The sequence below is a fragment of the Miscanthus floridulus genome, chromosome 5 (genome assembly GCF_019320115.1).
Source record: "Miscanthus floridulus cultivar M001 chromosome 5, ASM1932011v1, whole genome shotgun sequence".
In the NCBI taxonomy this organism is placed as follows: Eukaryota; Viridiplantae; Streptophyta; class Magnoliopsida; order Poales; family Poaceae; genus Miscanthus; species Miscanthus floridulus.
The window spans coordinates 66,289,876-66,310,103 of NC_089584.1; the positions used below are offsets into that span (position 1 = coordinate 66,289,876).

The following is a 20,228-nucleotide window of genomic DNA, read 5'->3' on the forward strand; positions in this document are numbered from 1 at the left end:
TAATAGAGTAAATCTAACCTCGAATTTTAAAAGTTGAAAGATTTTCTAACTGTAGTATGAACATATAGATTATGAAATTATGAACCTAATGCAAGTTGAACAGATCAAATCGGAGTTAAAACGGAGAAGTTATGGCTAAAACAAAATCATTAGCAAATCTATAAATAAGTGAAAACGTATTTTTGAAGTCAACTAAACAAAATACGCTTTCAAAAGAAGATAACAGATGCTCTGGAATACGCAAAGGACGGCGGGTTCTATTTTGATTAAACCGAGGGACTCTTTAGAAAATATGCCAGTGAAAGGGTATCTTCTAATCCGGGCCACAGATCTGAAAACGGACGGCTAAAATTGAATGGGGGGGAAGGGGTGACCGGCGCTGACAGGGACGATGGGGCCATGGCCGGAAAATCTGGGACCTCGCCGGCGTTCATGGGAAGATAGCTACGGGCCACGAGAGAACTGACTGGGAACATGGGGAGAAGGAGAAGGAGATGGCGAATGCGACTAGGGCACTGGTGGGGCCTCCAAGCACCGGAGATGGCGCTCCCCGAGCGACAACGACTCGGCAACCACGACAAGTACGTGAAGACGATTTGGAGCGAGAGATGGGGAAAACAAGTTCTAGCAGACTTCTTATCACCACTCGAAGCTTCGGTAGGGGATTAGGGCGGCGGTGAAGCTGCGGAGGCGTCTTGGCGGCATTGAGCTCCACCCAGCGGGATCCAGGCGGTGGTGCTGGCTAGCTCGGGGCAAGGGAGATGCGAGATAGGGTACGGGGATAGGTGGCTCGACATGGGCTCACTATTTAAGAGACCGAGCGGACTTGTGGCGCAAGGCAACGGCGTGGGGCGGGGTGAACACGGACACAGGCGGCGCAGAGTCTGTTGCGGGGACGACTCAATGTGGGAGACGGTCCTGACAGGGTGGACCCACCTGTCAACGAAAGGAGGACACAGGGACGGGTGGTCAGTGAGGGAGAGAGGGCGCTCATGCGGCTTCGGCCTGGGCTAGGGCGCTGGGCCAAAGGGAGCTGGAGGTGGGAGCGGGCTGCGGCCAAGGGCGAGGTGGGCTGCTGCAGAAGGAGTACCAACGTAGCTTGGGCTGGTTCACCGGCTGGGCCAGCGTCGCGAGAGGAAAGGCCGAGCTGGGCTCGCACGGGAGAGAAAAGAAATGGGGAGGAGCAGTGGGCCAAAGGAGAGGGAAGGAAGAGGGCAGACCAGGGAGGGCCGGTGCTGGGCTGCTACAGCCACGGGCCAGAAGAGAGAGGGAGAGTTTTTCCAAATTTTTTCCATTTTGTTTCCAAATTCAAATCCAAATGCAAACCAAATCAAATTCGAATATGATTTGAAATACACTTTTTAATTCAAATAAAATTGAGAAATTTTGGTAAGTTCTCCAAAAATAAATTTTACACCTTTTTAAATTCTTTTATTTTTCAAATTTTCTTTTCTTTCTTTTCTTTCACTTCAAAGCCATTTTAGCTTTATTTGCAAAAGAAATTTTGAATATTCCCATTTGAATCAAATCCACACAATATAAAGAAACAAATGCACCGGCATGTATGCACAAACATGTTGCTAAAACTTATGATGAGTTTTAAATTAATGAAAATTTTTATTTTCCTTTATTTCATGCTCACAAAAATTCCAAATTAAATCTTTTTAACCCGATTTCGAAAGTTGCAAATTTTAGGGTGTTACAATTCTACCCCCCTTAAGATGAATCTCGTCCTCGAGATTCGAAAGACATTGACAAAAGAGATGCAGATTCTCCGCCTTTGGATTCTTCTTTACTTCCTCGTGTAGTTCCATCGTCTCGATAGGGATCCTACTTTACTTTGCAAACCTGTTAACCGTACTCCAAGTATCTTGCCAAACTGATTCTAAGATTCTGACAGATACTCCAACAATACTCAGGTAACCCCAATCACTAGGCCACCTTTCCTATAATACCAATTCTCTTTCTTAAAATATTCACCTTCCAACGAAGCCTGTCGAATCTCTTGGTCAGAAAGAAAATCTACTACCAATCTTCAAAACACTAATGTTTCCGGCTAAATTGCTCGAACTGGGAATACAACTCCTAATCCGGTGTCACCCAAACCTTCTTAGCATGACTCTCCGTTGCTAAGAGCATCGGCTGTGACTTTTGCTTGTCCAAGTGTTAGCACTTTTCCAAGTCATACTCAATTTTCATTCCAACGAGGATATCGCAAACTCAAGACCAACTTAGTGAAGATGTCCTATAGATTCTTGTGATCCCCTTAATGCCACTTTTACTTCAAAAAGATAGTACTTGCATGCTTCATAATGGGTAACTCCAAATAACATGTTAGGTAGTTCAGCTTACGCTTCCTTAGTTGACTTAACGAACAAGCCACTACTTTTCCTCTCGTATAAGGGCACATTCCACACCCTGACAAGGTGCATCATTGTAGATGTGAAGCTCTTGTCCAGATTTGGCAAAGTTAATACATAGGTTTTACTTCAACCTCTTCTTGGAATCATTCAAACACTTAGCTGAGGTCTTTTGATCCAACTAACTTGAAAACTTATCCAGTAATACTTTCAAAATCTTGATGATCTTGGATAAAACCTCCTTGAACCTTCAATCAAACCTCATTGAAACTCTGAGTTTCTCTTACATCTTTGGGTACCACCATGCTTCTGCTACGCAAACTAGAACGTAGGATACTTTATCTTACAAATTCTTCACTTGGCTACCCCCCTTAAGAAAAGATCAATAGGATAGCTTGGACCTTCTTCTAGACGGATTAACTAGCATAAGGACATCCTGACATCGCAAAGAAACTCTCGGGGCAAGAAAAAGAAATCTGAAGTTTCTCGCTAGTAGAAAAAACAACAGCGTAGTAAAACAGCTGTAACCCTAATTCTGTTAATCCAATGAAGTTGTAGCTTATATCGTTGGAAAGCTTATTAAATCCTCCACAACTTCCTTATAGAACACTTTTCCAAATTCCTCAGTTTTCTTGGTCAAAAACAGTGCACAAGAGAAACTGTTCTAGGTTCTAAACAGCACAGATGCATCGCCTTGTGATTTTTGTATCTCCATAACCAAAATAGCTATCAAGCTGATTCTTACGCTCAGAGAAAGATACTGAAGTCTACTATTGTCCAGAATTTTCTCATGATTTTTAGTCATCTAAGATTAGAGATATAAGCTGAAGAGTGTAGACTGCTCCGAAAGGTCAGGATAGGGAGAACAGAAGAAAACCATAACCCAACTATTTATTTCACTGATCCTTATACCTTCGGCCTATAAGCTCAATGAAATTGTAAGAAAACCCCATAAGATCAGTGCAGTCATTACCAAGATGCAAAACAATCATAAGCACAATGACAATTCAACAAACAATAAAGATGCATAACTCAATCATTGACTCAACTTGCAATACTATCGTCCTTGTTGTATTAGGGGTAACAATCCTAAGACTTATCTTTAGATTACGCAAGAAGGTGATGAGGAATAGTTCTAAAAGCATATCAAACCAAGGAAAAAAGATGAGAACCAAGACTTTAAAATAAGCATCAAGGTAGAGATGAATAGCAAGGATAGAGATATAGTAGAGAAGAAAATATCAAGGTTCATAGAGTAAGGATTTTTGTAGCAACTTCTAAACCTTAGAACGACCATTTTCTACTAGGCTTACGTCCTATAGTCAGCATTGCTCTGATACCACTTTGTAGCATTCAGTTTTAAGAATAAACTAGATACACACCATATGTGAGCCCAGGAAGTCAAATCTCACATATAGCTACAAATAAGGGTAATATCAATAGACAATGCTTAAATACATAACATATTAGTATAAAGAATATAACCTCAGAGTATAGATAGTGGAAAGACAACTCCGATCTTCAGACGAAGACTCCAAATCCACAGGGACAACTAACTGGTTGACCACAAGCCTAATTCCTCCAATTCTAGCAATCTGGTACCCATCCGGGATTTTCATCCAAATATTTGAAAAGTAAAGCAAGCATAAGTACATGTCGTACTCAACAAATATAACATGCGGTTCATGAGGCTCAAAAGGCTGACACTAGTTTAAACTGCGATTAGCTTTTAATTAGTCATCTTTTAGCAATTGAGTAGCAACAAGTTTATCCACAAGCCCACATAAACATATGATCAGGTAAACATGAATAATGAATAGCATAAACAGTAATAATTAATGAGCATCTTCATCATCAATATCATCTGTGTTCATCATCATTAACCATTAGTGATCATCTATTCCGTAAGGGTTCCAAGGCCGCTCGTGGCCATGAGCACGGCTGATATACCAGTTTTACACTCTGCAGAGGTTGTACACTTTCACTGTGAGTCATGATTTACCATTTCGCCCAAGGTAGCTAATCTCTTGACCCACTTCCAAGGAAGGTCGGTAGGGTTTACTATGAAGCCTTTCAAAGGTTTGTCTAACAAGTTAGGGCTATTAGATTCACTTGTCAAACAGATGTAGAGCCCCCCTTCCTGATGGCACAATGACGCGCAACCTATACACAAGGGGACAGAGGCCGCACTATACCCAATTTGTTAAGCCATTCTTACGCCAATAAAGGTAACCACTAACAAGCTAGAAAAGGTCCTCATACTGAGCTAAAGCTAGAGCCATGTAGCCCTCACAGCTGTATTGTAAGTCCTGGATGATCACTTACAGATAAGTCCTTAGGGAGAGGAATCTAGAGCACCATAAAACATCCCAATCCTCTAGCCCCCTTGTTCCATGTTGCTAAAAAGCATCTTTTAATGTTTATTACATATACCATTAGTCAAGTTACAAGATCATGGCTTTAGTTGAGCACTAGCAAAACTACCCAATGCAATACCCCATAGGTATCAAGGCACAAGGTACAAAGTACTATGAAATCCTTAGTGGCAGTCAAGGTAGACATATGCAGCATGAATTAAATGATTAAAGGTGTATAGGACAACAAGGAAGATCCCATGCTATACTTGCCTTAAAACATCGATCCTTCGGTAAGCTTTAATCTTCAACGTTCTTCTTCTTCTTCTTCTTGATCACCACGTATATCTCACCGACTGGACAAAATCATAAAGCACCACACAAGCATCCATACAATCATACACAAAGCAAACAATAGATCTAAATTAGAACAGTACACCAATCATAGAAAATAAGTAAAAGAGTTTGAAACACGATTCTTCGCATCGCTACGAACACACAGTCGCAAGAAGCACTCTAATCGAAGCTACAGTGAAAAAGATACATCTACTGATAGATTTACTTTATATGTAGAAAAGAAAACTATAAACTTCATTTATTTTAACTATATAAGAGCTTATATAAATTGAATTAAGTCAAATTTAGATTCGAATTATAAAACTAAAGTAAAACAAATCATATTTTATTTATAAAACCTAGTTGCATAATTATTATTCAAATTAGAATTTAAACCATGAAATTCCAGAAATAGTGACATGGTAACCACTGTTACTAACACATAGATCTCGTTGCTATGAATCTAACGCAACTTGAATGGGCTAAAACAGAGTTAAAACGTAGAAGATATGAAATAAACAAGATTTCTTTTAATAAAATAATAGATTAAATCTAACCACGAATTTTAAAAGCTGAAAGCTTTTCTAACAGTAGTATGACCATGTAGATTATGAAATTACAAACCTAACGCAAGTTGAACGGATCAAATCGGAGTTGAAATGGAGAAGTTATGGCTAAAACAAAATTAGTGACAAATCTGTAAATAAGTGAAAACGTATTTTTGAAGTCAACTAAACGAAAGACGCTTTTAAAAGAAGATAACAGATGCTCTGGAATACGCAAAGGACAGCGGGTTCTATTTTGAGTAAACCGAGGGACTCTTTAGATAATATGCCAATGAAAGTGTATCTTCTAATCCGGGCCACAGATCTGAAAACGGACGACTAAAATTGATTGGGAGGGGAAGGGGTGACCGGCGCTGACAGGGACGGTGGCGCCATGGCCAAAAAAACTGGGACCTCACCAGCGTTCACGGGAAGATAGCTATGGGCCACGAGAGAACTGACTGGGAACATGGGGAGAAGGAGAAGGAGATGGTGAATGCGACTATGGCACTGGTGGGGGCCTCCAAGCACCGGAGATGGCGCTCCCCGAGCGACAACGACTCGGCAACCACGACAAGTACGTGAAGATGATTCAGAGCGAGAGATGGGGAAAACAAGTTCTGGCATACTTCTTACCACCACTCGAAGCTTCGGTAGGGGATCAGGGCAGTGGTGAAGCTATGGAGGTGTCTCGGCGGTGTCAAGCTCCACCCAGCGGGATCTAGGTGGCGGTGCTGGCTAGCTCAGGGCAAGGGAGATGCGAGAAAGGGTGCGGGGATAGGTGGCTCGGCGTGGGCTCGCTATTTAAGAGACCGAGCAGACTTGTGGCACAAGGCAACGGCGCGGGGCGGGGCGAACACGGACACCGACGGTGTAGAGTCTGTTGCCGGGACAGCTCAAGGTGGGAGACGATCCTGACGGGGCGGACCCACCTGTCAATGAAAGGAGGACACGGGGATGGGCGGTCAGTGAGGGAGAGAGGGCGCTCACATGGCTTCGCCCTAGGCCAGGGTGCTGGGCCAAAGGGAGCTAGAGGCGGGAGCGGGCTATGGCCAAGGGCAAGGTGGGCTGCTGCGGAAGGAGTACCAGCGCAACTTGGGCTGGTTCACCGGCTGGGCCAGCGTTGTGAGAGGAAAGGCCAAGCTAGGCTCGCGCAGGAGAGAAAAGAAATGGGGAGGAGCAGTGGGCCAAAGGAGAGGGAAGGAAGAGGGCAGACCAGGGCGGGCCGGTGCTGGGCTGCGACGGCCACGGGCCAGAAGAGAGAAGGAGAGTTTTTCCAATTTTTTTTCCATTTTGTTTCCAAATTCAAATCCAAATGCAAACCAAATCAAATTCGAATATGATTTGAAATACACTTTTTAATTCAAATAAAATTGAGAAATTTTGGTAAGTTCTCCAAAAATAAATTTTACACCTTTTTAAATTCTTTTATTTTTCAAATTTTCTTTTCTTTCTTTTCTTTCACTTCAAAGCCATTTTTAACTTTATTTGCAAAAGAAATTTTGAATATTTCCCATTTGAATCAAATCCACACAATACAAAGAAACAAATGCACCGGCATGTATGCACAAACATGTTGCTAAATCTTATGATGAGTTTTAAATTAATGAAAAAAATTATTTTCCTATATTTCATGCGCACAAAAATTCCAAATTAAATCTTTTTAACCCGATTTCCAAAGTTGCAAATTTCCCCTAGTCAGAACTATACAACCAAGCCATCTTTCATTGGTGGCAAACTTGGAGGTCCAAAAATAGCAAAATACACTCTACTACAACAGACCTATCACAACGACTTCGTAACCCCATCACGGCCAAATTTTGGCCTCAGCAGAAGCGGTCGACGGTGATAGTCGAAGTCATCATGTCGGTTATGATGGACCCTCAACACCGTCTCATTGGTCACTAATCTGTCTGTTTTGAGGCAAACATCACCGTCGTGTGGGCTTATGAATCTCCTATGTAGTGGTCACGATCGCTGTCGCCTTGCATAATGACCCGACTGTGTGCAGTGTGAGTTCATTGTTGCTTTGACGGCTGACACATCTGTGTCAAGGTGAACTTCACTGTCACTTCGACCTATGCACCATCTGGTCATAGGGCATGGTCACCATCGCCTTGCAGTACGATCCTCCTTAGATGATCCTTTAGTTGGTGTCGGGTTACTAAACGATTTAGCGGTGATACACTTTTGATTCCTGCTGCATCATACGTATAACGGCAGCGGGACATAATTGCATTTGATTTTCATAATATTTACAAATTCTGCTGGGCCCTTAATAGCTTACTGAACACACAACATATAGATATAATCATTACATCCATACATCATATTCACAGACAAGAGTACTTTTTATAGTAACAATGAACGCTAACATAACATCTTTGTGAACTGATGTCCTAACACAAGCAGTACATAGATTGCATACTGAAGGTACTCATCTCTACGGACTTATACAACCAAAACGATGTAGCCGTGCTCCTCATATGTGACACTCCTGCTTGCAAGACAAAATGAATATAACTAGTGCATTTTTGGATTGGTAGCCAATGCATGATGGAGCCTCTCTTCATCTCTTATCAACTGCAGGAAAATTATTGAAAAGTACTTAGACTCCACAAGCTGAACATAGCTGCAGAATTAATAATAATTAATATACCATTCCTTTAGTTACCAAGCCAAAATTGAGCTATATATAGAATCAAAACAACTCCCTACCCGAACAAAAACATGTCGTAACGATGAAATACAACAAATGCACCTTTACTGCTCTGCTACTAACTCCATGAATAAGGGAACATAAGGAAGATAGTAAGGCCTATTCATATAGAGACGCCCTCTTGGTCTACAAAAGAGGATGACATGGGCATGGATGACATGAACCTTTCAATGGTCCAAGTCATATGCAATCAGTGTTCTATCTCCCCAACAAAGAAAATTAAATTCTATTCTGGATGAACTATAATCGCTTTGTAGTCCACATCATAAAGTTCATAACCAACTTTAATATTGATCTTTCAAAATAGCTCCTCCATGTTCACAACATGCTTCGATCTCCATTTATTAGCACCATAGTCTTCAAGCACACTAAAAGCCAAGACATATTGTGAAAATCAGTACAACACGAACACAGGTGACCCTGAGCTTGATGGATGGACATTTCAGCACCACGTGATTTAAGAATTGTCCTACATGTCTTTTCCTCCGTATCCACAACAACTATCTCAGAGTAGTCAAGCAAGTGCATAAAATCATTACTTCTCGAATTTGAACGTAGTACAATACTCTCGCCCCATTTAGATTCCATAAAGATCCATACAACAATTTTAGATGAGTAGATCTTCACACCTACAAACATACCCTCCACCTCCACAAATTCAATCACATGGAAGTATGAGGACATTGTCGGATCAAAAACCAAATGATCCTGACCAACAAAATAGATGCTACGTGGTAGTACAAGCCATTTCTCGGTCATCGGATTGCAAACAACATAGCGATGTAATCCATCAGGCCCAACACACTAGCAGAGGATGAGGCCGCTGTAGCAATCTGAGACCAGAACTTTTTTAAAGGGGAAGGGCAAGAATGATAAGGAGGGACGTTCACCGGTGATGCTTATGAAGTGGCAATTGTCGTTCCACCAACTACCATAGAAGAAGGAGGCGATAGTCTAAGAAAGCTTCATATGGAAGTAGGAGTTTGAGATGATGCATTTTTAGGAGCGACATACACACTTGCAATAGCATAAGGACCGGGCCAGGAGGTGGTAGAGGATGTCGACAAGCATGTCGTCTATGAGGCTGCCCACTGCATTCCTCTTGTTGAGGGCCTCCTTCGTCTGGAAGAGCCAGGACATCACCCGCTGAATAGATGAGGCTGTTGTTGATGATGATTTCTTCAACATTTTGGTTGGTAAAAAATGCCACAAAACTATGACATATGAAAGGACATAAGCCAACCATGAATTATTTTGGTTCAAATAACTTGGTTCCACATGTACATGTCCTCTATTTGAATGTAGGTACGAAATGGACAAAAACCAAGCTTGGGATCCCACTGTTGATGGTCACTAACACCCATTTTGACCATCAACATTTCACCCAAAAGCAAAGTAAAGTGAGGTAAATCATCATCACATGTGCTAAATTTGCTTTTATATTTCACCTAGTTCCACTTGTACTTGAAGATTTATTTGTATGCAGGAATTTATGCAAAAATGGTACAAAATAAGTGCATAGGCAGCAAATGGATGTGGCAGGGGGCCTAGGCCCACAAGGCCACATCAACAAATGCCATGTTGTGTCGCCCGACGCCACCTTGCCACTGCCACATCACTAATCCATGGGATGGAGTCTAGAAGGCCTCTCAATGTCGGTTTGATTCAAAGGCCAAGATCAAGCTCCCTTGGATCCATGGGCCCACTGTCATACACTCAAGGGGCCAAACCGACCTCCTTACCGCCTTACCTACCAAAGTAACCGACCTACCTGCATGCAACCACCATCTAGAGGCCATCTAGCACCGTTGGACGCAAAGGTGGTGCAAGGGACGGTCGACCGATGCCCCTAGGCATCACCCAACACCCAAGGTACCCCCACCGCCTCACTTGCCTACCTAGAGAGAGAGTTGAGGGAGAGGCGGCGATGGTCGGGCTACAGTACCCGCAACGCTATAGTGAAGTGGGTACTGTTCACGACCATAATTGTGGTGGCTGGGGCTGCGGGGGAGGCTGGAGGCCAGCCGAGGGCCTTGCCCATGGCCGAGCAAGAGGGAAGGGATTTCCTTCTTAATTCTTGCTTGATTAGATTAATACATCTCCTCTCCTTATATAGGGAGGTTTACTTGACTCCCAAGCAAGGCTTACTTTGCCCTTAAGCAAGCTACCCTTATCTCTAATTAACCCTAACACTAGTGGGCTATACCGCCAGCCCTGGCCCAATAGGCTCATGACGTACTCTAACACTACACCCCACCTAGACATGCAGCTCATCCTCGAGCTGCAACCTAATGAACTTATAACGCTGACTCGACTCCTAACACCTAAAAACAAGCCTTTTACATCTTGGCTTATTTTATTATTCTCAACCTGAAATGGACTGGGACTCTTTATTTTTGACTCTTGAACATAAGGTGGACACCATCTGCACGCCAAACCTGCATGTGTACAGCCTCCTGGATCCCATGGACACCATCTAGACGAAAGGGGTGCATGTGTATGGCCACCTAGAAGTGGTCGCAATAGCGACCAGCGGAGGCACCCTCGCGGTGGCTAGTGGCAGAATGCGACGATGCTACGCGGTGCGCTCTCGCTGGTGACCCCACTCCTTCTCCCCGCCAGACGACTGCTGGTCTGCACCGCATAGAGAAGAGCGGAGGGCTTTTGATGGAGAACGAGGTGGAGGGATGCGCCTCCCCAACCGCCGCCCGTAGGGAAAATAGCATGCCCGCCGCCCATGGGGGAAACTGCATGCCCGAGATCCCCAGCGCAGTGGACGAGATCGAGGTCCTCCGCGTAGCGAAGCGGAACTTGGAGAGTACAGGGCTGAATCAGCTACAGATCGTGCATCTCCCGCACCCACCAATGTGCTAGGAGGCCGCGCGTAGCAGCCTGTAGCCACACCGCAGCCGACACCTAGCGGGTAAGCATCTTCCCCGCCGACGTCATCGTGATGTCCATCGGCTGTTCGATCTGTTGCAACTTCTCACCCATAACTGGGATCTGCTGGGCACCGGTTATGGAGATGACTGTCGTCCCATAGCCTGGCCAGCCATAGTGCGAGGCGAGGAAGGCCCTGATGCCCGCCACGGCCTACCCTAATTCTAGGATTGTGGCCATCATCTGCTCTGGGGTGAGGACGAGGGCAGACGGCGCCAGGGCAGAGGGCACAATTATCCCTAAGGATGCTAGCACGCCCAATGTCGACGCACCTGCTATGTGGGGCAGCAGCGCCGACGAAGACGCTGGTGGCGGCGGGTGGGTGTGCGGCGGCGGTGGGTGGGACGAACTCGGTAGAGAGCTGGACATGATCGAACCAGAGATCTCTGATACCAGATTATTATGTGGCTGGAGGATTGAGATGGAGAGAGTTGAGGGAGAGGAGGCGACGTTTGGGCTACAGTACCCATGGCGCAACAGTGAAGCGGGTACTGTTCACGACCATAATTGTGGTGGCTGGGGCTGCAGGGGAGGCTAGAGGCCGGCCGGGGGCCTTGCCCATGGCCGAGCAAGAGGGAAGGGATCTCCTTCTTAATTCTTGCTTGATTAGATTAATACATCTCCTCTCCTCATATAGGGAGGTTTACTTGACTGCCAAGCAAGGCTTACTTGACCCTTAAGCAAGCTACCCTTATCTCTAATTAACCCTAACACTAGCAGGCTATACCGCCAGCCCAGGCCCAATAGGATCATGACGTACTCTAACATACCCCCTCACCTTTTACAAGCTATAAAAGGAAGAGTGGTGCTCGATGGAGAAGTGCCCCATACGTTCTCAAGCATTAGCTTCTTCAAGCTCTCTAGCTTAGAGTAGCTCTAGAGTAGTAGCTTAGGAGTGGAAGTAGAGCCAGAGCGTAGCTTCTTCAGAGTCTAAAAGAGTCTTCTGGGTCTGGTATAGCTCCTTTGTAATTCTTTCATTTAGCATTTACTTTTTTCAGTACTTTATTCTAGCACTTTTTTAAGTATTATTGCTTTGCTTTGTTCAAGTTCTTGTTCATTAGTGTTCATCATTAGTGACCTTAGGTGCTTGCTGTTAGCATTAGTATCATAGGTGATCTTTTGTTTAGTAGTGATTCATTAGTACCAGTTTCACCGTCTGGTTAGGGTGCTTTGATCTCATTTCACCGGTGCACAGATCAAAGCAGTAAGTTTATAGATTAAGCATGGTGCTAAGGCTATAGATTACCTGTGGATATGGCTAGGCCTCTAGATAGATTGTGGTAGGTGGCAGGTGGTGACAGCCCTATCCATCCTCTGTATTCCACCACAATAGGTCTAGTTATTAAATCCTAAGGCTCATGGTAATATTGTTGTGCCTAATCAACCTTTAGGTGACTTTAGGGTAGGTATGCCTCGAAGTATTAACGAGTTCCTTCTAGCCATTAGTTTATCTTTGGTACTTAAGATAATTGCTTGCTCTCCCACCTAGCTATTTACCTCTAGTTAGCTTACTTGCTTATTTACCATTCACTTCACCCATTCATCCACCCATCCATTTACACTATCACCCACCATTTCCATTCACCCACCTAGATTAAGGACCCTCTTCCCTTTAGCATTCCTAACGACCAACGCCAACACAGTCTCCCGCCTTCCTTTGGGAAAAAGTATAAATTTGATAGTGGGTTCTCACCGAGCAAAGTGTTACATGATAGTTCTGTGCGCTTGCAGAATTTCTCCTATAGACACACAAACCGTCAACAAGCATTTCTAGCGCCGTTGCCGGGGATGACAACTTGCTTCAAGTTTTCATTTGTTGCTAGCTCTGCTAACTGGGGTTTTAGCCATCCTTAGCAGTCTTTATTTTTTCCCTATCCTATCACTACCCATCACAGTCATGGCCGACAAGACCATCCATGAATTTTCTACACCCTCGGCCGCTAATGTGGCCATAGGACCCAATGTTATCAATGGGGACGCTAACTTTTGAACTTAAATCAGCACTAATTACGATGGTGCAAGCTAGTCTATTTTGTGGGAGAGCCCACGAGGATGCAAATGCTCACCTCCAACACTTTTTGGGGATTTATAGCACTTTTACCATTAAGGGAGTGACCCAAGAGGCTATATGCCTTCGCCTTTCCCCTTGTGTTTGTTAAGAAAGGCAAAACAATGGTTTTATTCTAACCGTAATGTTGTAGACACCTGGGACAAGTGTTCCAATGCTTTCCTAGCCAAGTTCTTCCTTGATGGGAAAGACCAATGCACTTTGCAATAAAAACTCTTGTTTTCAACAACTAGCTGATGAATCGATTCCCAAAACTTGGGAACGAATGCAAGAGTATGTTTTTGCATGCCCACACCATGGTATGGAAGACTAGCTTTTGATCTAGAATTTCTACCATGGGTTAGTCCCGTTGGATAGGAGCCATTTAGATGATGCCATAGGAGGAGCATTCTTTTCGCTAATGTTGCAGATGCAAAAGCATTGATCGAGAAGATGGTTTCCAACCAAGGATGGAGAAACGATCGACTCCAACCCCACAAAAGAGGTATGCATTCTCTTAAAGAAGCTGACATGCTTGCAGCTAAAACGAGTAGAACATTGTGAGAAGATGAGTGCCCAAGAGACACTCCAAGCCATGGATGCCCACATGACTTGCGAAGTCTGTTGAGATATTGGACATTCGAGAAATGCCTGTCTCAAGACCCATGAAGACATCAACTTCATCAACAATGACAACGGGTTTCGTCCATAGCAAAATCAAGGATGGAATCAACACTCTAACAACCAAGGAGGTAACAGTTATAATTACTCTTCTCAGTGTCCGAGTAATCAAGGTAATAGTTATCCTTTCCTTAAAGATCTGGTCTATAGTCAAGGTAGAATGACTGATAGTATAAACAAGAAGCTACGTGCTAATGACAAAATGTTGGAAAATATAAATGCTAAATTGGATGATTTTTTTTTCTACCTTAAAGAATCAACTTAGTATTAATAAGATGCTAGAAACCCAATTAGCACAACTAGCAGCTACTATCCCATCCTATGAAAAAGATAGAAGTCTTGGCAAACCTGAAGGATCCATGGAGACCGCCAACCTTGTCACAGCAAGGTATGATTTTTCTATAAATGGTTGGGGATTTCCTATTAAGAAAGGTGACCGTGGAACCCTGTCATTACCTGCTCCATTGGACATCGCATCTTCCATAATGCCATTTGTGATCTAGGATCTAGTGTTAACATTATGTTTAAAGAAACTTATGATAAATTGTTTTACACTACCTTAGCTCCAACCTCAGTTTACCTATAGCTAGCCGACTAATCTACCCGTTATCTAGAAGGAGTAGCCACCAACTTGTTAGTAAAAGTGAGAGACACTTATGTTCCTATAGATTTCATGATCTTAGACATGGGCAACGACAAGGATACACCCCTCATCCTTGGTCGTCCTTTCCTTAACACTGCAAATGCTTGCATATATGTGGCTTCCAGGCAAATCCAATTCCACTTTGCGTGAAAGAAAGAAATATTTGCTTTTTCCTTTGGACAACCCCTCTTTGATGAGAAACAGGTAAAGAAGAACCACTCAAAAATGAGAATCAAGGAGAAGAAGCCAAAGCAAATTGAAGAACCAGAGAAGCCTGTCAAGAAGAAGAACAAAAACAAAAGGAGATGGCGCAATAAGAAAGATCCTTCCTCAACATCATCATCGCCTGCTCCTGAAAAGGCCTCTGAAGTGGACCAAAAGGAAGCACCCCCACTCAAGGAAGAAATGCCTTGGCCATGCAAAGGTAAGTCCTTTATTTACTACATATTTATTGCATTATTAGTAGTTGCATCTCATGTTTAAATTCCCAATAAAAGCTTGCATTGCACTGCTATAACACCCTAGAAATTTCAATATTTTAAAATAGGTGAATTGATTTAATTATGCTTAAGTGAGCGCATGTAATGTAGTAAATAATAAAGTTTTATCAAATTAAAATCAAATATAAGGTATACAAACATATTTATGCATTCATGCTGCTGTATAATTTTTTTGTATTGTGTGGTTTGAAATTAAATTTCAAATTGATTTGAATTTGCATTCATGCTGTCGGCCCGCTCACTCCCTTCCATGCGGCCTGCTCACTCCCTTCCGCGCAGGCCAGCGAGCGTCGGCCCAGCAGCAACGTCGGCCTAGCTTCACAGCCCAGTCCAGCCGCACCCGCGTTCGCCCTCCTCCCGCTGATAGCCGGGTCCCACGCGTCAGGCACACCGTCTTCCTCTGTGCCGTGTCCGCCTCGAGCACGACTGCCACCGCCGTCGCCATCCGACTCCACTGCGGCCATGTTTCCCCCTTCGTATCTTGTGCCCCAGTCCAGCCCTACCTCATAAATACCTAGCCCTGTGTCGCCGCCTCCATCCCAAGCTCCAGCGCCGCAACCACCCTCGCCAAGACGCCAAGTCGCCGCCTAGCCCTAGCCGCTGCCATTGTTGTCTGCCTCACCGAGCGCCACACTGCCCTCTGTCGCTTCACACTGAGGTAAACCATCTAGCTGAGTTCGTCATTGTCTCCTCTAGCTTCTCGTGCTTTTGCTTCGTCGAACGGTGGTCCGTCAACCGAGTTCGCCTAGCGCCGCCTGCACCGTCCATGGCGCCGCCGTGGAACCTCGCCGTCGACCCCGCTGGCCGGCCAGCCCTCTCTCTCCCCTCTGATCTGATCTTAGCCGTCCAAGTTAGATCCAATGGCAGACAGAGCCCAATACCCCTTCGTCTGTATTTTTGCAAAAAAAACCTTATAATTAATTGCATCTTAACCCGCAGTCCCTGTCTTTTTTCTAAATAGGCCTCAGGATTTTGAATAACTTAACCTGCAGTCCATAACATCTTTTCAGAGTATGTTTTCTTCTTTAGAAAGCGTAGTTTCTTCGGTTTAGATTCAAAATATGTTTGCACCTATTTACAGTTTTGCCACTAATCTTGTTTTAGCCATAAAATCTCCGTTTTAACTCCGATTTGATCCGTTCAACTTGCGTTAGGTTTGGAATTAAGTAATATACATGTTCATACTACTGTTAAGTATGTTTTCAACTTTTAAAATTTGAGGTTAGATTTAATCTATTATTTTACTAAAAAATCTTGTTTAATCCATAACTTCTTCGTTTTAGCTCTGATTTTTGTGTTCTTTACGTCCGTGTGTTAATAGTGAGACGTAGATTCATTTTACAAACTTTTAATCTTGATTTTATGTTGATTGGTATACTGTTCTAATCTATAGCTTTTGTTTACTATGCATGATTGCTTCTGGATGCTTGTATGTTGCTGTGGTTATCGAGTATAGACGGTGAGCAATTCATGGTTGGACAAGAGTACTACTTTGACGAGTAGGATCTGCATGAGTACTTTTTCAAGGCAAGTATAGCATGGGATCATTCTTGTTTTCCTATCAACTATAATACATTTAATTCATGTTGCATGTGTCGCCTTGATAGGGATTCCCTATGAAAGCATCTAGGCCCCTAGTTGGGTTTCGGTGATTAATGACAATACGTGATTACTGTGACTAACGTGTGTTTTGCAGAGGCAATCAAGTTAGGTTACGGTAATGGAGATCGATTGGGCTATCATGGTGGTCATGCCCCTACGATGGAAATCGTTTCAGTTTTCAAAGGATGGACGACAAGGTTAAGGATGGACTAGTTTTAAGTGTCGATTGGAGTTGAAGAGACACTTAGAGTAGTTTAGGACTTTGTTTTTGCTTTGGCCATACTATTAAGGGGGGTATGGATGGGTAGCTTGACCTAGGTGACTCTAGTGAGTTAGGTGTGGTGCACACTTGCTAAATCTAGCACTAGGTAGCTCCTAAAAGCCCTTAGATCCATTGGAGCAAACTTTATTCATGTATGATCAAGAGTTGGAAGTGAATGCAGGGTCAAATACTGACCTGACGCTGGCTCCGGGGTGACCGGATGCTGGCGCAGAGTCTAGTCAGTTCTTTTGATCAAGGTGAAATTGTCTAGTGTGACCGGACGCTAAGAGATGAAGTCACCGAACACTGAGTCCCAGCGTCCGGTCGACTCCAGTAAGGTTCCAGAGAGGGAAAATCACGACTAGACGCGTCTAGTCAGTGTTGACTGGATGCTGTCCAACGTCCGGTCACAACTTAAACACTAGAGTTTAGGGAGAACTGACCGGAGCGTCCGGTCACCCCGCAGAGGCACATAATGGTTCGTTTTTCAGCCATGGTTATAAATACTTCCTCTATTCATGTGTGGGGGTACTTTTGCTCATTCCAACAGCTGAGAAACACCTTTGAGAGTGCCAAGAAGAGCAAGGTCCTAGTGAGGTGATTGAGATTTAAGAATCCCAAAGAGAGCCATCATTAGTGAAACTAAGAGTAGCAAAGTGTGCATCCACCCTTCTCATTAGGCTTGTCATGGTCAAGTGAGAGTTCGTGCTTGTTACTCTTGGTGATCGCCATCACCTAGATGGCTTGGTGGTGATTGGGAGCTTGGTGATCATCCGACGGAGCTTGTGGATGACCCAACTCAAGTTGTGAGCAGTTGTGGGTGATTTACCGCAACGGAGTGTCAAAAAATCAACCCGTAGAGAGCACTTGATCCTTGCACAGATCAAGGGGGAGCTACACCCTTGCATAGGTGCTCCAACGAGGACTAGTGGGGAGTGGCGACTCTCTGATACCTCAGCAAAACATTAGCGCGTTCCTCCTTCTCTCTTTACTTTGAGCAATTCAATTCTTGTCATTTAGATTCGTAGAATTGCCATGCTATAGTAGGATTGGAACCTAGGTTGCTAAATTTTTGTGCAATAGATCAATAGAAACACTTTCTAGGCACAAGGGGTTAATTGGGCTAACCATAGGACTTAATTATTGCAAAGAAATTTAGAATTAGCCCAATTCACCCCCCCTCTTGGGCATCTTGATCCTTTCAATTGTATCAGAGCCTCGCACTCACGTATTTGGGCTTAACCGCCTAGAGAAAGACGTCTCACTAGGATGGACCACCTCCTATCTTTGAGGGAGATGATTTTCCATATTGGAAAATCCACATGGAGGCGTATCTAGAAGCTCTAGATGTTGGAATACCTAGAGCCGCCTCATAAGGCTTCCCAAAACCTCGGGATGCTACACACCTACAAGGCGATGAGGTGAATTACGAAAAATGGAATGCAAAGGCTCAAAACACCATATTTATAGGCCTTTGCAAAGATTTGTTCAACCGGGTGAGGAACCACAAAGACGCCCATGCACTATGGTCAGACGTTTGTGCGCTCCATGAGGGAACAAAGAGTGAGCATGAGGAACGCTATCATCTTGTCATGAAAAAGCTAAATTCTTTTGAGATGCTTCCTAAAGAATGTGCTAATGAAATGTACTCACGCTTGAATGTTCTTGTAGAGGAAGTCAATGGGCTTGGACTCACTCCAATGCAACCATCTGATGTTGTAAGAAAGATCTTGAGTGTCTTTCCCATTGACAAATATGGGCATATTGTGACTATGCTTCATCAAGGTGATCTTTCCACCTCTACACCAACACAAATCTTGGGAAAGATCAATGCTCATGAGATGTACATGCACATCACACCTCAAGATGGCTCATCCTCTAACAAGAAGAAAGACAAAGACTTGGCATTCAAGGCTAGCCAAGAGAAGGGCAAAGCAAGACTTGAATATGAGAGCTCAAGTGATGATGAAGTTGATGATGCAAGCCTAGCTCTCATGGTGAAAAGAACCGCCAAGATGATAAAGAGGCTCAACAAGAGTGGCATCAAGTTCGATGGCAAGAAGAAGAAGTTCTTCACAAGCTCTAGAAGGAAGCCAATCTCAGAGATGAATTGCTATAATTGTGGAGAACTTGGTCATCTAGCACATCAATGCACAAAGCCCAAGAAAGACAAGTACAAGAACAAGTACAAGGGCAAGAAAGATGACTCAAGCAATGAAGAAGAAGATGAGAAGAAGAAAAACAAGCCATACAAGAAGAGAGATGGCAAGAAGGACTTCCCTAAGAAGAAGAAAAGTGGAAAGGCATACATTGTTGGTGATTGGCTCATGAACATTGATTCATCTAGTGGCTCATCCGATGATGATAGTGACAACGAGAAGGTGGCCACCATTGTTATTGACTCTTCATCATCTTCACCACCACCACCACCATCATCCTCTACACACCTATGCCTTATGGCCAAGGGTGATCGCAAGGTATCAAATGATGATAGTAGTGGTGATGAACATGCTAGCAATGATGATAGAGATAGTGATGATGATGAATATGAATCACCTTCTTATGATGATCTTGTTAAACTTCTAAATCAATACACTAAGATCATTAGAAAGAGTAGAGCTAAGAATGAAAAACTAGAAGCTAAGAATGATTCTCTTTTAGCTAAATATGATGTAGCCAAAAAGGCTAGTGTTGAGCTTAGAGAAGCAAATGATGCTATATCATCCAAACTCAAGGAGTTCAAATCTTCTAAGAAAGAGCTTAAAGATAAACATGATAAACTTGAGAGGATACACAATGAGCTCATCACTAGCCACAACAAGCTAAAAGAAGAATATACTACTCTTAAGATTAATCATGATAATCTTGTCATTGCTCAAGAATTTCTATCCAATGAGCCACATGATGCTACTAACAATGTTGTTAAGATTGATATAGCTAGATCATGTGATGATTTGATCATTGAGAGCATTGAGAAAAGTTCTAGTAGCAAGGGCAAGCAAGTGGTTGAGGTCGATAATTATGATGAGTTTGTCAAGCTCAAGAATGATAATGAAAAGCTCAAGAAAGATCTTGAAGAGATCAAAAGCCACAACACTATTGTGCTAGAAACTCTTGATCATGATAGTGATTTGACTCTTGAGAATGAGAAGCTCAAAGAAGAGAACAAGAAGCTCAAGGAAGACAAAAATAATGATGCTCTCAAGGAAGAGAACAAGAAGCTCAAGTTGAAGAAAGAG

General features: G+C 43.4%; 1 non-coding gene across 1 annotated transcript; it reads right to left on the reverse strand.

The window, feature by feature from the left end:
- Positions 1-13,518: 13,518 nt before the first annotated feature.
- On the reverse strand, positions 13,519-13,625 carry LOC136455708 (small nucleolar RNA R71). The gene has a single exon (XR_010759185.1). It is a non-coding gene; the product is annotated as a small nucleolar RNA R71 (small nucleolar RNA).
- Positions 13,626-20,228: the final 6,603 nt, after the last annotated feature.